Below are 17091 nucleotides of genomic sequence, written 5' to 3' on the forward strand. Positions count from 1 at the left end.
CCCTGACCACGCCCTGCTGAAGTCACCGCACTGTTCTGTCGCGTTCAGATTTCCCTTCTTCTTTTAAATAACCGTCTTCCTTCCTGTCGCCAGCTGCTTTCTTTCCACAGAGGCTCGCTTGGCGATGGCGGCTTTCTTTTCTTGTCCGGTAAGAATGTTCTCATCAGGGTGGTGGTCGGTGCGCGCTCTTAAGAAAACTCTGGTGTTTCAGGAGAGACTGTAAGGATGAGCGGGAGCCTGAGGGCAGGAGTCCAAAGATGGAAGTGGAGGAGGGCGACACCGCCCCACAGGAGAAGGTAAGGTGACGGCAGGTGGCCAGGCTCTGCTGCAGAGCGTGAGGGAAGGGAGAGAGAAGGGAGTGGGGCCAGAGAGCCAGGACGGAGCCGCTGACACGCCGCCGCTGGGGGCGGAGCAAGCGGCCGGCAGCAGGCGGGGCGAGCCGCTGGGGGCGGAGCAAGCGGCCGGCGGCAGGCGGGGCGAGCCGCTGGGGGCGGAGCAAGCGGCCGGCGGCAGGTGGGCTAAGGGTCTCTCAGGACGGATTGGATGCTGGAGTTCTTGCTGCGGGGACTGGATTCTAAGGGGCTTCCTCGCCACCCCGTGACCCTCACAGGTTTCGTGGAGACTTAAACACTCCAGGAATGCATATGTGTGTGTGTGCATGTGCGCGCACTGCGGACAGGACAGGGGTTCACGCCCGGGCGCACACAGCCCTTCTGCGGTGCGTGGATGGGGCTTCAGGCCAGCGTGAGCCATCAATATACTTCACGTGCCGACAGCGGGCCAACAGCTCTGACTACTCAGGACTCTGTCTCCCACGCCAGTGTGTCTTCTGCATTCCGCAACGGCCCACCGCACTCGACGGTGGCTGCTCTCTGAATTTGTGATACTAGGCGACAGTTCCCCTCCTAGAGTGCTGCCACTTTGCTCCCTTCCTCTGTGGGCTGACCCTGGTCTCTGCCACCCTGCGGAGGGAGGGGACAGGTGTGATCTCCTCTCACTCTCGTCTTCTGGATTGAGTGCAACCAGAACAACAGCTCCTTGCCCGTGCAGATGGCAGGAAGCCGTGCTACTTCATGAGTGACCCCATTTAGTGCCCCCCCCCCAACCCCCCGCCACTCCAGGGCTGAGCGGTGAGGTTTCGCTCTTTAACTATTTTCACATCTACTGTTTGTAGTGTGGGTAACATGTGAGTCTCATAGGGTTGGTGCCAGCCAGCGAGGGTCTTCAGTAGTCTTCCCACAGCCTCTTGGGCCTCTGAGAGATCCACCCCCAGGAGACTCCACCTTTTATTTAAAAAAATTAATACTTACATTTTTAGAGGAAAGCAGAGTTGGGGAGAAGTGCTGTGTGCCAGGTTCAAGAGTTTCTCAGTAATCTGGTTTGCAGACGTTTCTTTTCAGCCAAAGCCAGGCCCTGCATCCCATGGCAGGTGATTAAATGGATGGACATAAATACCTTCTCATTAGAAGAACTCTCTTCCCCACTAGAAATGGAAAACAGGCCCTTGAGAATTCGGAAGAGAGAGCCCTCAGCTGGCCAGTGAGCCGCCCAGCCCTGAAGGGGTCTAATGAACGTTAGGCCCCTTTTCTGTCACCACTGGACGCCGCTGACACCTAAGGGTCAGACCATCTCTCAGCAAGCCGCTTAATATTCACAAACTGAGCTCTTTGCTTTCGCTTTGAAGCTTGGATGTGTCAGCTCCAATTGTAGGGTTATTGATGAATAAAGCGGGAAAAAGGCACTTTGTACTTTCCAGGCAAAACGGTGCTTTCCACAGCTGTGGCCGCTGCTCACCTAGAATTTAATTGTGTTGCAAAGCCACCGCCCCACATTGTCACTTCACGCTCAAAAAGATGGTCTTTCCTTTGTTCGAGCTTTTGAACCTTAAGATCGGAGACTCCCTGGTAGGGAGTCAAAGATGAAGTCACTTAAAAATAGTCTGTGCATCACTGGGTGATTTCCTTGTGACTGCATGAGGGTCTTTTTCTGCTCTAGTCTGCCCGCTGCCGCCCAGGATGGGACTCCTCGGGGTCTCCTAGAATCCCCCGGATGCTCTCAGATCCAGAGCCCTTCAGTGGGCCCCAGAATGTGGCCACAAGATTCAACTGTGGTCTGGTCTCTTCTGCTCCAACCCCTGCTGGCCCAGCCCTCTCTCTGTCTCTATAGCAACCCTGCTCCCTCCTGAGCCAGCATCTCCAGCCCGTCCTGTTACCTTGGACTGGATGCTTGTACCTCTTTCTCACCTTAGGGCCTGAGCTCTGAAGGAAGCTGTGCCACCCCTGGCAACTCCCTCCAGAACAAGCTTGTGTACCTGAGGGCTGGTTCACAGCGCTGCTCCTGGCCACCACGTCGCTGAGGTCAGAGTCCCTCATAGTACATTAGAAGGCTTTCTTCTTCCCTCCCTCCTTCGCATCCTTTCTCCTTTCTCTTTCCCTCTTGTCCTCCTGACTGTTGTACCCCTAGTGCCTAGCACAGAGCAGGTACTCGGTAAAACACTTTAGACTGAATGGATGAAATACAGAGGATGGGTGTGACCCAATAAGCTCATCTTTTTGGCTTTGGAGACTGGACTTCTGGACTTGTTGAGTCATCTCCCAGGTAGGGCAAAGCAAGAGCTCGCCCTTGCCTGAGAGTCTGGGCTCCCCAAGAAGTTAAAGTGTGATGTCAGTGTTTCTCAAAAATGCATCACAGTTTCTTTTTCTCTTCTCATTCTTAAATTAATACATCCTAATTGAAAGACTTTGGAGATAACCCTCCCCTGCAGGGAGATGGGGCAGGGAAGCTGCTGGACAAAGAAGAAAAATCATCACCCAAAATCTCAACATCCAGAGATAAGCACTACTGACATTTTGTGAAGTGTTCTTTTGGTACTCACACACAATCACACTATACAAACTGCACACACTGTAACATACTACAGTATTTACACTGGTCATTTACAATCCCTTCCATGACATGAGTTTCAGTAACTGTATAGTATTCTGCCGCGTGGACTGATCATGATTTACTTAATCAGTTTATATTTTAGACATTTCGACTATAGTTAACAGCAAAATAATGGGAGATGCTGCTATAGTGAATGTTCTCTTCTTTCTATATTTTTGTGCTGCCATGATTATTTCCTCAGGGTAAATGCCTAAAAGTGAAATGCTTCGTGAAAAGAATCACCAGATTTTTTTCTTAATATGTATATTTTCTATTGGATTATGGTTGACTTACTGTATTTCAGGGGCACGGCAAGGGTGAAGAATCACCAGATTTTAAGGCTTTTGATACATCCTATCACACAGTTTTCCAGAAACAGTATAACAATCCCCTCAACAACCAGATTTTATTATTTTTAAATGGTTTTTGTTGATTCAGTAGATAAATATTGGTTTCCTCTTCAATTTATTTATATTTATTTCAGCACTAGTGCGGTGAAACACTTTTGGTGTGATTATTATCGGTCATGTGTATTTATTTATTCCTTTGTAAATTCTCCTGTGTGTCTAGTGCCTCTTTTTCTATGATGATGTCAGATTTGCACAAGAGAAACAGAAGGTAACAGGCTACTGAATTTAGATCTTCCTGAAAATCCGATCAACAAACATTTACTGTTACCTCCTTTTTTGCCCAGTGCTCTTTATCTTTGGGGTAAATGGTTGTACGAGCTGGTGCAGGTAAGGAAGACCCTGCCGTGAGATTTGTTCAAGACTTAGGTTTACCCAGAGGACAATACAGACTTAAGAAAATATAGAAATATTTAGTGCTTGTACTATAGAAAAACAAATAAGAATTCTTGATATACGATATTATATTAACCTGAATAATTTCATTGTGATTGTAGATGATTAGACTGGAAGTCAGGTTTCCCAGGAGGTGCTAGAGGCAAAGAACCCGCGTCCCAGTGCAGGAGACGTAAGAGATGTGGGTTTGATCCCTGGGTCAGGAAGAGTCCCCTGGAGGAGGGCATGGCAACCCACTCCAGCATTCTTGCCTGCAGAATCCCATGGACAGAGCAGCCTGGTGGGCTATAGCCCATAAGGTTGCAAAGAGTCGGACACAACTGAAGCGACTTAGAACCCACACACACAACTTAAAAGTCACGTGGGAAAAGGAGAATGCTTCACGAGTATCGTCCCGGCTGCCACTGTTGACAGTGAACTCGTGACCCCAGACCGTTGCTGCCGCCATTGCTACTGCAGCTTGGAGCATATGATCTGCTTGGAGAGTCTCCGAATATTTGGTAAGAGCAACTGAAGATGTGCGACCGACCCCTCATACTCTGAACAAATGGGAAATACTATTGTGCAACTTCTCCGAAGCACCCGCCAGGAGAGGAATATGTACAAGGGGCGGGTGCAAACAGGCTGGCTTTCATCCACATTCTGGCCCCACCACCCACCACTGTAGGACCCTCGAAAGTCCCAGACTCTCATCTATTCAAGGAATCTTGCTAAATCCACGTTTCAGGCTTGAAAACAAAACTAAATTGAGTTGGTATGAAAAAGTGCTTGTTATATGCTGCTGCTGCTGCTAAGTCGCTTCAGTCGTGTCTGACTCTGTGCGACCCCATAGACGGCAGCCCACCAGGCTCCTCCGTCCCTGGGATACTCCTGGCAAGAACACTGGAGTGGGTTTCCATTTCCTTCTGCAATGCATGAAAGTGAAAGGTGAAAGTGAAGTTGCTCAGTCATGTCTGACCCTCAGCAACCCCATGGACTGCAGCCTTCCAGACTCCTCTGTCCATGGGATTTTTCAGGCAAGAGTACTGGAGTGGGATGCCATTGCCTTCTCCATATATTTGGCATCAAAAACCTGGTAATCTTCTCTATGGAATAACTCTCACTGTATAAACTAGGGGCTAGGTCAGGTACATGAATGACCACAATACTTTTGTAAAAGGATGCTAGAGAAGAAAAATATCAATAAAATACTAGTTCCCAACAGTAAGATTCAGAAGATTGGAGCTTCTTGGTGAACAAATAGAAACTGCTCTTTTAAGTTAAGTGAAAGCGGTAGTCACTCATTTGTGTCTGACTCTTTGCAACCCCATGGACTGTAGCCCCCAGGCTCCTCCGTCCATGGAACTCTCCAGGCAAGAACACTGGAGTGGGTTGCCGTTTCCTTCTCCAGGGGATCTTCTTGACCCAGGGATTGAACCCAGGTCTCCTGGTTTGCAGGCAGATTCTTTACCATCTGAGCCACCAGGGGAGTCTTAAAGGAGAATAATTTGCTCCTCATTCTCTTGTAGAATAAAGTTTGTTGATTTTTTGAAATAATGACCGGAACAGAACTTTATTCATGATTATTCCAGGCTCCCTGGATACTGTATTTTGTCAAAGAAAAAGATTATGCGTCATGGTATGAACACTGATACAAGGAACACGTCTTTCTAACCTTAATGCTTCTCTCTGTGTTCCTACTTTAGCCTCATAATAGCCATGTTAGTAGGCAGTCAGGTAGATGTCTGGCTTCTCTATGGAAGAAAGAGACTTTGCCATTCACCCTTGAGTCATCGCTGCCTTGAATGGTGTCTAACCCATAGTTCACAGTCCTAGTTGGCTTAATAATAATAATAAAACAACTTAATATTCTCGAAGGCTTCTAAAATGATGGACACTGTGTTTTACATGGATTTAAGGTAGGCATTATATAATATCCATTATGGAGAAGAAAGAACTGAACTTTAGGACCATTAAGCAATTTGCCCAAAGTCACATGAGGGCAGAGTCCAGACTCAAATCTGGGGCTAACATCCAAATCCACTTTCTGAAATGTAACATTTATTGCTGCCATAAACAGATACGCTACATGATAAAGAAATATATGCAATTTGAGAAGGATGAGGTCTCTCGTCTAAATCCCCAAAGATTGTCAATGGCATATTTAGGACCAAAATTCTTCACACGACCTGTCCGTGCTCACCTTTCCTGCATCCTGGAGGTGAAGAATTGGTGTGCCATATCCAAATGGGTCATTTGTGCCATCGCCTCTAAGCCTGTTTTTCTCTTTCCTGACTTCTTCTGGGTTAATACAGTATTTCTTTAGCATTCCATTTTATCTCTATCCACTTTTCAGCCGTCCATCCTTGTTTTATGTTGTCAGTGGTGGTTTTAGAGCTGTGCTGTCCAATAGGTTAGTCTGTAGCTATGTTAGCATTTGAAATGGGGCTAAAATGAACAGATGATGCTGGTGGTTTAAATACACACTCATTTTCAAAGAATTAGTATAAGAAAAGAATGTAAAATACATAACTGAATTTTTTTATGTTGATTGAATGTTGAAATGATAGTATTTTGAAGATGCTGAGTTAAATAAAACACTACCATTAACTTCCTCTTTTTCATGTCTCCAATGTGGCAGCTAGAGAATTTAAGGTTACATATACGGCCTGCATTTCTGGTTTATGGTATATGTTTGTTAGAACAGCGTTGCTCTGTTATAGCACGCATCCACAGAAACTTGCAGTAAATACATTTCCATTTAATCTCTCTCATTGCTTATTCTATCATACTCATTTAATTTCTACACGTTATAAACTTCGTAATGCACTGACTTTTTTCTTAAACAATTGTTAAGAAATGTGGAGATTCACTGACTTTACCTTCCCTGGAAGCTGAGGGGCTTACCTGTTACTGCTTCATGGGTGTGGGCACAAGATGCGAAACTTGGGGTCAGAGACAAAGGCTTTGGTCACTCACAGTGTAATGAGCAGGATAAGCGTCAGTGTGCTGGCCTTGATTCCTCGTGCCCCAAGGCCCAAGAGGACGATGTGATAGTCCCGATGGACGCTCCACACGGAGGCGGTTTATGATGAAGCTAGGGAGACAGGGTCAAGAAGCTCGCATTGTTTGAGCAAGAAGTGAACACTGTATCCTTGGAATATATACTATCAATCTTATGCTGAAAGTTATATATGCAAACATCACGGTGGTCCAATAATCTGTGACAGGCAGCGAAGGAGGGAGATCCTAGAAGTGTCTTTCCCTTGCATTTGTGTCTTTCACAGCAACTACATAGCACTCGATTCATTTAAAAAGAAAATGTAAAGGTGCTGTTCAACTAGCTGGTGCAAGTGGGGATCATTACTTTCATTTTTAATATCATTTCCTCAAACCATGAAGAATATCTATAGGGTCTTCAGTGAGCTTCCTGTTCTGATGTAACCATTTTGTGTTTCTTTAATTTTCACATTTTCCATGGCAAGAGCAACTTTTAAAGTGATCAGCTTTTTTGATTTTTGTGTAAATGTGTTTTTTTTCCACCCCCGCGCCGCCCCCCCCCCCCCCCCCGCCGCGGGTAAGCAGGGGATGTTTTTATGCAGCTGTAATGAGCTGTCTTTGCAGATTAGTATAGCATGTCAAAGCTGCCCTGCCAGGAAATATTTAAATAAATCCACATGTCTTTGTTGCAATGTAAATTGTGGAAATACATAAATAGTTTCTCCTTTCCCAAACAGGAGAAATAATCTCTCTTGAGAATACACCAGTGTTGAAAATTTCCCCAAGGATGAAGCTTCAGACAGTTGGAGAAACTGGAAAACACATACATGCAAGTACTCACATCTTATCAGCTTAACCTCCTTTGTGTGCATGGCTCAGCCAAGGGCAGAAAGGCAGAGCACAGCCCTTTCTGGGAGGCAGATACAGGGCCCCCCAGCCCTGGCTGGCTCTAGATCTGACCCCCAGACTTTCCTCACGGGGGGCAGGGAAGCCTGCCTGTATCACATATTTTATTTAGAAGGTCAGTTGCAACAAGGAAGAAAAGCTGAAATAAACTGCTTTCTGCAATTATTATTATTTTTTTTTTGCAACAACTTTCACATCCAAGATCGAAGATTCCACTTCATTCAAACTGGAAACAGATTTTAAAATGTCAGGGACAGCTGCAGAGTGATTCTCTCAAAGTCTCAGGGCTCAAAATACTTGTCAGGCTGGGAGAACAAGGACAAAGAAGCTGTCCTCCAGCTGTTCAAGTAGAAACATGCCTCCAGAAGGTTCTGCCTGGATCTTCCCGCCTGCCACCACCCAGCTCTCTGACAGATGGCCTTCAGCCTCCAGGGGGCAAAGTCAGAAGCTGTTCTTCACTTGCCCTCTCCCCGTGCCCTGTGGCCACTGGGGTCTGCAAGGATCACGAGCCTGAGGAGGACAGATTCGGAGATGCCCACCTTGGATCCTGCCTGCCTGGCACGGAGGGTCGTCTCTTCCTGAGCCCTGCTTCCCTAACCTGTGTCTGGGGCACGAGAGTCTCTCTTATCGCAGGAGGGTTTGAGGAGTCAATGAAGTGGTCTGTGAAAAAGCCTCTGCTATATAGTAGGCGTTCAATAAATGTTAAAAACAGACAAATCGCTGCCCCAAACAGACAAACCAACTAGCCCTTATTTTTTGTGCTGTGTCTCGGTCCTGCACCTCCTTTCCTGTTTTCACTCCGTCTCCCCAGCCCTGGACTCTGCGCCCAGCTTCCTGAGCTGGTGGAATCATCTCTGGTCTGGTCTCCTTGCTGGGGGTCTCTCTTTCCCAGACCTCCTCCCGCTGTGGGGACGAGGCATTCTGAACCCCACACACACATGTCTCCCCAAGGACAGACCCATTGTGCTGTCTTTTCTCTCCTCAGGGTGGAACCAAGCTCTGGTTGGGTGGCTTTCCTGGCTAATTATCCCAAAGCAGCTCCAAGCTTGCCCTTCAAACTCTCCTGTCCAGGCTTCCTGCTCTCACCAACTGGTTTGCCCCTTTCAAGCAGGTCACGTGGGTTCCCACCTGCATCCCTGGTCCGACCCATCCTTCCCCAGCCGCCTTCTCTCCTTCCCTCTGCTTCGGAGCCGCGTTTCCATAAACTTGTCCCAGTTTCCTCGCCCTGGTCGTCTCTCTCCTCTGACATCCATCCTGCGACTTCCCCACCCCAGTGACAAGCGTCAGGGTGTGCTCTGCCTTCTGTGGGTTCCATCTCCCCTCCTGATGCTATCGCTCTGGCTAGGATAATTACTTACCGTTTTTGCTCCTAGCTTCACTCTTCATTTGTCCTTTAACACGTTTTTATTAAATGCCTACTATGTGCTAGGGGGGCTTCCTTGGTGGCTCAGTGGTAAAGAACCCACCTGCCAATGCAGGAGACACTGGAGACTCGGGTTCGATCCCTGGCTCGGGAAGATCCCCTGGAGAAGGACATGGCAACCCACTCCAGCATTCTTGCCTGGAGAATCCCATGGACAGAGGAGCCTGGCGGCCTACGGCCCCTGGGGTCACAAAGCGTCTGACACAACCAAGTGATCAAGCAGCAGCAGCAGCGTGTGCTGGGCGCTGGGGGTGCGAGAGTAGAGAAAATAGTCCCCAGGTCCATGTGCTGGGCGCTGGGGGTGCGAGAGTAGAGAAAATAGTCCCCAGGTCCATGTGCTTAGAGGTCTTTTCCAACTCACTTCATGAATACTTGGAGAAGGACAGGAATATATTCAGGCTTTGTGGAGCCTAAAACTCACAAGTTCCAGGTCTTCTTTAAGAAAAAATTAGTAAAATTGTACATAAAAATGAATCTTTACATTAAATATTCAAGTGACAGAAGAAATGATATATCATTAAATTTAAAATCACTCAATTAAAATAATAAAATCATTAAATTTTAAATGTCAACAAATAGCAAGACTTTGCAAAATTTGTAAAAATAACATTTTAATTAACTCTTAATACTTGCCTTTCCTCTACAAGTGCTTGTTCCTCCTAGATTTTTGTGACGTTCGCTCTCTTCAGATGGCAACTTTGTCGTATTTTTCTACAAAGAGGCTAGAAAGATAATATAGTCTTTCCTCCAGCATTGTTGATTGATGTTGGTCAGGTTTTTCTGAACTATTGCTAGTTTGCAAAAAATGATTATGTGGCTTCTCATTTTGTTATTGGTTAAGTTTTAGGGCTATTGTCAAATTTGGGAAAACATCTATTGAGTTTCATTCATGCAACAAAGAGTTTTCAGTTTTATTTTATTTGTTTGTTTATTTTTTTGAAGAATAGCTTCAGAGGGAGACTTTTAAAAAAATTATTGAAGTATATGCTTCAATAATTGAAGTATATGCTTCAATAAGAGTCAGAAGTTGTGTCCGACTCTTTGTGACCCCCTCGGACTGCAGCCCACCAGGCTCTTTAAAAAAATTATTGAGGTATATGCTTCAATAATTGAAGTATATGCTTCAATAAGAGTCAGAAGTTGTGTCCGACTCTTTGCGACCCCCTCAGACTGCAGCCCACCAGGCTCTTCTGGCCATGGGATTCTCCAGGCAAGAATACTGCAGGGGTTGCGGTATTTCTTTCTCCATACTGAAACATAGTTACTTACAATGTTTCAGGTGTACAGCAAAATAATTCAGTTATATTTGTATATATATAGATATATTCTTTTTCCAGTTATTGTACATGTTATCAAAAGACATTGAATGTAGTTCCCTGGGCTATACAGTAGATTTTCAAGGACTCTTTGAAGGACTTTTTTTTTTTTTTAATACACTGATTAATCTCTAAAAAAAAAAAATCTTTGCATTGGAAACACTCATAAATCATTTTGTCACCGAGGCCTTGGTTTAGTGGCTTCTTATGAGTTTTAGGTTATTGTTGTCAATTCCACTATCTGTGGTTTGTGTCAAACCAGTAAGAGTTAAATATTTTCCCATTTTCCTTGTAGAATGGACTCCTTTTTATTAATCAGATTATCAAACAATCCAAAGAGTCTACTCTTTATTTCCACTCAAAATACATTACTTCCTCTGAATGAATTACTATTTTTGGTTTAATGTAAAGAAGCAAAATTGGTAGAATTTACTTCTCAATATCAGAATAATTCTTACTGATTACTACATTATTCAACTTATGGCTTTTGTTTTATATTCCATTAATTTTTTGCTGGATTTTTCTCTTGTTTTTTTGATAAGTAAATTGAGTGATGACCAAAATAAATGCCTCTTTTCTATATCCAAATTAGGTCTCTGAAATTTTTCACTTGTTTTTTGATATATTTCAAAACCTCTTGCAAATTCAGTGGTAAAACAGTCTTTTCAAGCTTTAGTGAAAACATCTTTCTCTTTATCAAAAGAAATTAAATAAGCAAAAAGGGGATGTCTTGTGAATAAGTATATTAGCTGAATCACCAAACAGATTTCTATAGGCAAGTGTTTCCATTTTGACTACTGAAGCTCCCACTTATAATTTTAAACATCTGATGATAAGAAACAATTCCCACAGATTCCATTTCAAACCTTGTTTCTCCACCATGACCTACATACTTCTGTCTGATGCTATGGAGTATCTATAAGGCAACGGCCTCCAGGCTCTAATCTACTCAGTGCTGACAGGTAAGCAGAGGGCTGGTGGGAGAATTCCTGGACACAATTCCTACATGAGAGCTGCGTGCAGTAACTCCATACATGCTAGTGGCTGGAAACCACAAAAATATGTCCCAGTTAGTCAACCAAAATCCCATGGATGGAGGAGCCTGGTAGGCTGCAGTCCATGGGGTCACTAAGAGTCAGACACGACCGAGCAACTTCACTTTCACTTTTCACTTTTCACTTTCATGCATTGGAGAAGGAAATGGCAACCCACTCCAGTGTTCTTGCCTGGAGAATCCGAGTGACGGAGGAGCCTGGTGGGCTGCCGTCTATGGGGTCGCACAGAGTTGGATACAACTGAAGCGACTTAGCAGCAGCAGCAGCAGCAGCAATCAACAAAATGAATGTCCAATTCAATCTGCCTTTAACATCACCCCACAAATACAATTGGTCCCTCCACACACTGGACAGAAGGGGGGAATGTGATGGAGAGTTTGCCAAAGTAGACGATGGAGGTCTTAACCAACCCGGGTTTTACAAGTTTTACAAATTCTGACCACCTGAAGACATTGCTGAAGCACTTCTGATGACGGTCATGGCTAACTTCGTTTGCCTCACAGCAAGTCTACAGGCAAAGGGCAGACAGTCTTATTCTGACCTCTAAGGACGTGTGTCCTTTAGAGCAGTGCTTCTCAGGGTGAGATCCCTGGACCTGAAGCATCAGAGTCACCTGGGCTTGTAATGGTGCAAATTCTTGGGCCCTATCCCTGCTAAATCAGGTCTGAGAAGGTCTTTAGATGGCTCTGATACAGACTGAAGGTTTGAGAATTATTGCTTCAGAACTGTGCTAGCCAACATGGGAGCCACTATTCAAACTGATGAAAACTAAACAAAACTAAACATCTCCCGTGCTCAAGAGCCACGTGTGTCTGGTGGCTGTCATCCTAGTGAAGAAACTGGACGTTTTCATCATCACAGAAACTGCTGCTGAGCAGCGCTGCTTTAGAAAACATGTCCTTCAGGCTTTTCCCCATCCCAAACTCTCCCATTCAGGGCCCAGTTATACAGCCCCACGATAGTATTTACACACTCTGTTAACAGTGTTTATTTCTATGTGTGCTTGTGGGATATCAGGCCTCTGGTATCCATCTTTCTATTCATAAAAACCGGCCTTCAGTCTAGCATGTAGTGGTTACCAAATAAACGTTTGTATAATACACAAAGCATTAAAACATTCCAAGACAAGCTATTCTTATCAAAGGATGGAGGTGTTTCTCTGCGTTTCTTCTGTAGTTCTAAATTGGGTGTTTGTATGTTTTATGTAAGAATGCTCTATGTTTAGTATGAATCGTCTGAATTGGAGGGGATTAAATCCACTTTCACTTAAGGAAGATGACTGGCCTCCAGTTTCCACTTCTGCTCCAAGAGATAGATGGCAGCACCTTCTCTTTAATGAGCATGGCTGGTTTGCAAGCACACTCTTTAGTGAAATAACACATACATGCGTGTGTGCTAAGTCGCTTCAGTCGTGTCCAACTGTTTTCGACTCTATGGGCCGTATCCCGCCAGGCTCCTCTGTCCATGGGATTCTCTGGGCAAGAATCCTGGAGTGAGTTGCCATGCCCTCCTCCAGGGGATTTTCCTGACCCAGGGGTTGAATCTGCATCTCTTAAATGTCCTGCACTGGCAGGAGGGTTCCTCACCCCCAGTGCCACCTGGGAAGCCAGATACATATATGTGTGTGTGTGTGTGTGTGTGTGTGTGTGTGTGTGTGTGTGTGTGTGTGTGTATTCAGCAATCTCAGGTAATCCTTGAAATAAATAACACAGGAGGGGAAAAATCACTGATGGTAACGCCATTCAGTCAATAATGCTAAGGTAAGACCCAAATTATTCCACCTACTTCAATCATTTTTATCTCACTCACAAAAAGAAGATAATTTAATTTCAGGAGATTGGAAGCATTGATTGAGCTGTGAGTCCCTGAGGCATTTATTAGACAAATGAGACCGATGAAAAAGAAATGTGTTTTCGTCTTCAATTTTCCATACAAGATTTATAGCCGAGCGTGGGAGAGTTGATTTTCAAACTGTAACGTTTCCCCCCAGAGCTGACATCCATGGGAGACAGCGGGCGAGGGTGTCACAGAGGAGCCGACAGAAGGAGGCCCTTGGGTCTCCTGCTGCGCCATGAGCTCTCCATTCTGCAGTCTTTGTCCTCAAGCCACAGGCTGCAAAGCCCAGGAGCAGCCGGCGCCCCATCTACTGCATTGCACAGACCTTCAAAGGATTAATTACAGCCATTATTACAGGGCACACCAGGTACACAGTTTTTCCCTTTAGGATGAAAGTGATTTTTAAAAACTTTAAATTCAGCTCTAATAAATGTCTCAGTTTGGGCTTAGTGGAGATGAGAACGGAGGAGAATTTGTCTCTGTGCATTTCAGCCTTTTTCAGGGTTGAACTACAGGGAACAAAACAAAGGACCTTTCGGGACCATCCTCTTTTTCCTCCCCAACCCTGTAGCATATGTCTAGTGCGCTCTTCACCCTGAGCCATCCAGGTGCCTCCCAACTCCGACCACATTTACCTACCTGCATTTACCAAGGTGAGGACCCTCCCTGAGGGAGGGGGAGGCTGGCAGGTGGGCAGTGGGGAGGAGCCCAGGCCCCATACAGGACTAGAGACATGCGTCCACATGGGCAGGGTGAGAGGAGGGGCCTGGCCAGTCCTGCTCACGCAGGATGCTTCATCCCTGCTCCTTCCAGAGAGTGTTTAGAGTTTTCTCATACTTGGAGTTTTGGCTTCCCATGTGGCGCTGGAGGTAAAGAACCTGCCCGCCAAGGCAGGAGATGCAGGTTTGATCCCTGGGTTGGGAAGACCTCCTGGAGGTGGAAAATGACAGCTCATCCAGCATTCTTGCCTGAAAAATTCCATGGACAAGAGAAGCCCAGTGGGCTATAGGACATGGGGTTGCAAAGAGTCGGACACGACTGACGAATGAGTACCCACACTTGGATGCCGCCAAGTCTGAACAAGGGAGAGAGTTCTGAAGGCGGGAAGCAAGGCCAATTTAGCTCCATTGCTAAGAGGTGTGTGTAAAAAAATAAAAAAATAAAAAATCAGAGGTCTGGACCCATGGGGAAGTGAGTTCTAGGGACAGGCAGACCCATTTCCAAGGCCCAGCTTTGGCCTCCCTGAGCCTCAGTTTCCCTGTCTGTAAAGAGTGAAGCCGGATGATGATAGCCCCTTCTCCCCCGCTTGACCCAAGTTTCCCTGATGCTGTCATGGTTCACGTCTTTATTACAATAGCCCATAGGTCACACTGTGCTATTTGGCCATTGAGCGTGAAGGTGAAGTTGCTCAGTGGTGTCCGACTCTTTGCAACCTCATGGACTGCAGCCTACCAGCCCCCTCTGTCCATGGGATTTTCCAGGCAAGAGTACTGGAGTGGGTTGCCATTTCGTTCTCCAGGGGATCTTCCTGACCCAGGGATCGAACCTAGGTCTCCTGCATTACAGGCAGACGCTTTACCGTCTGAGCCACCAGGGAAGACTTTTGGCTGTTGTTTCACGTCTAATTCCTCTCTTTTCCCAACCTCGTCTCTTCCAAGCGTGGCCACAGCCCCCTGCATCTCACAAGTACAGCAGCTCTTCACACCTGTAGACCCTCGAGCTGACTTTGGGGCATCCCTGCTCAGCCCTCTGTAGGCTTCCCAGACTGGGGAGGGGGCACTTCAAGGACTAGCTGGACCCTCTTTTCTCTGTGCTCCTTATCATGGAAGCACAACTAGGAACCCTGGGAATAATGCAAGGAAATCTACAGGAAAACCCTGAAAGGAAGAAGACAAATTTGTTCGGGGTCCTGGGACTAGAGGAGTAACAGGGGTCGACATCTTATGTCCTCTCCACCAAGAGAATACCACCCAGACCTGGCATTTCCCATCCCAGCCCATCAGTGAAGGCAGCCCTGGGAGGGCTGACCCCTCCCCGACACCCAACAGGGGTCCAAGTGTCGACACCCACCATCCTCAGTGGACCCCTGGGAGTCCTTAAGCAGTAGGGGAACACTCTTCCCTGACAGAGGAACCAGTGAACTTGAACACAGAACAATAAAACTCACCCATATAAATGACAGAAAGAAAAACGGGCAGAAAATAAATGAACAGAGCTTCAGGGACTACGGGGTAGTAAAAACGATTCAACGTCTGTATCATCGGAGTCTGAGAAGAAGAGCAAGAGTGTGGGCTGAAAGAGGGTTTGAAGAAATAACGCCTGAAAACTCCTTTCATTTGGCATAAGACACAAAAATAACAGACCCATGAAGATAAGAGAACCCCAAACAAGATAAGCCCAAAGAAATCCATACGGAGATACGTCAGAATTAAACTCTGAAAATGAAAGACAAAAGCTTGGACGCAGTCAGAGATGAACAGCATGTTATCTGTGGGGGAAACTTGGTTCAGATAAGAGTGGATTTCTCCTTGGAAACCTCAGAGGCCAGAAGGAAGTGGCATCATATTTTTCAAGTGCTGAGTGAAAAGAACTCGATCAAATTCTTTATCAGGTGATACTGTCCTTCAGGGATGAAGAGGAAATGACATTCTGAGACAAAGGAGCATGTTGCTACTGACCCACCCTTAAAGGCTAACAAATGGAAATGCTTTCAACAAAAATGATACAAAGGAGCATCAAAGACCAACAGGAAGGAAGAGGGACTAATGGAAAGGGTAGAAATAGAGGTGTGTACATGGACTATCCTTTTCAATTTGCAAACTGTGGAGTAAAGAATGAAGCTTATGGAAAGAAAGGTCTGGCCTTTGCCCTTGGCTCCTGGGAGGTAAACTCTATGCCCTTGGAATAGCTTCTCTGATAGAAGCGGCTTTGTTTATTGGGGACCTTGAGTCACATCAGAGAGTCTATGCTGGCAGTGGTTTATGGCGGGGGCTCTGGGTCACCTGGGCTTCCCAGGTGGTGGCAGTGGTAAAGAACCCGCCTGCCAATGCAGGTTAGACATAAGAGATGCAGGTTCGATCCCTGGGTCAGGAAGATCCCCTGGAGGAGGGCATGGCAACCCACTCCAGTATGCTTGCCTGGAGAATCCCATGGACAGAGGAGCCTGGTGGGTTATGGTCCATAGCCACTGCACAGAGTCAGACATGCCCGAAGCGACTTAGCACACAGACATGCACTGGGCCACCTGCTCTCAGTGCAACGAAAGTGGCAGATTTAAACACTTAACATATCAGTAATTACCTTAACTGTAAATGATCTAAATACACCAGTCCATAAGTCAGAGGCTGGTAGAGGATATATATATATATATATCCAATCTATATGTTACTTCCAAAAATATCACTTCAAACTTGATGACGTAGGGTGAAATTAAACCGATAGGAAAAAATATATCATAAAAATATTAGTAAAGAAATCACAAGTAGTTACATTACTTTCTGATAAAGTGGACTCCAGAGCAAGAAGAAAGCACTAGAGAAAAAGAATGCATTGCATACTGATAAACGATCAGTCCACCAGGGAGGCATTGTGATCTCAAAGGGGTCTGCACCAAAAATAGCACCTCAAAATACACGCGGCAGAACTGACAGAGCTGGGCGGAGAAACACACATCTGCAATTACAGCTGAAGCCTTCACCTTCTCAGCAGCAGACCGAAATGAGAGGACAGAAAATCAGGAGGGAAATGGAACATCTGGTCAACGCCATCAACCAACAGACCCCCATGCACGGAGCACTCTACCCACAGACTAGAGATCACATATAGACTTTAAACTCCCCTAGAATATT

General features: G+C 45.8%; 1 long non-coding RNA gene and 1 other non-coding gene across 2 annotated transcripts; one reads left to right on the forward strand and one right to left on the reverse strand.

Moving 5' to 3' along the window:
• The first annotated feature begins 167 nt into the window (after positions 1 to 167).
• On the forward strand, positions 168 to 8343 carry LOC121817373 (uncharacterized). The gene is made up of 2 exons (XR_006057241.2): positions 168 to 4228; positions 7445 to 8343. It is a non-coding gene; the product is annotated as an uncharacterized LOC121817373 (long non-coding RNA).
• A 6424-nt stretch (positions 8344 to 14767) lies between these two features.
• On the reverse strand, positions 14768 to 14840 carry TRNAY-GUA (transfer RNA tyrosine (anticodon GUA)). The gene has a single exon. It is a non-coding gene; the product is annotated as a tRNA-Tyr (tRNA).
• Positions 14841 to 17091: the final 2251 nt, after the last annotated feature.

The sequence above is a fragment of the Ovis aries genome, chromosome 20, assembly GCF_016772045.2.
Source record: "Ovis aries strain OAR_USU_Benz2616 breed Rambouillet chromosome 20, ARS-UI_Ramb_v3.0, whole genome shotgun sequence".
In the NCBI taxonomy this organism is placed as follows: domain Eukaryota; kingdom Metazoa; phylum Chordata; class Mammalia; order Artiodactyla; family Bovidae; genus Ovis; species Ovis aries.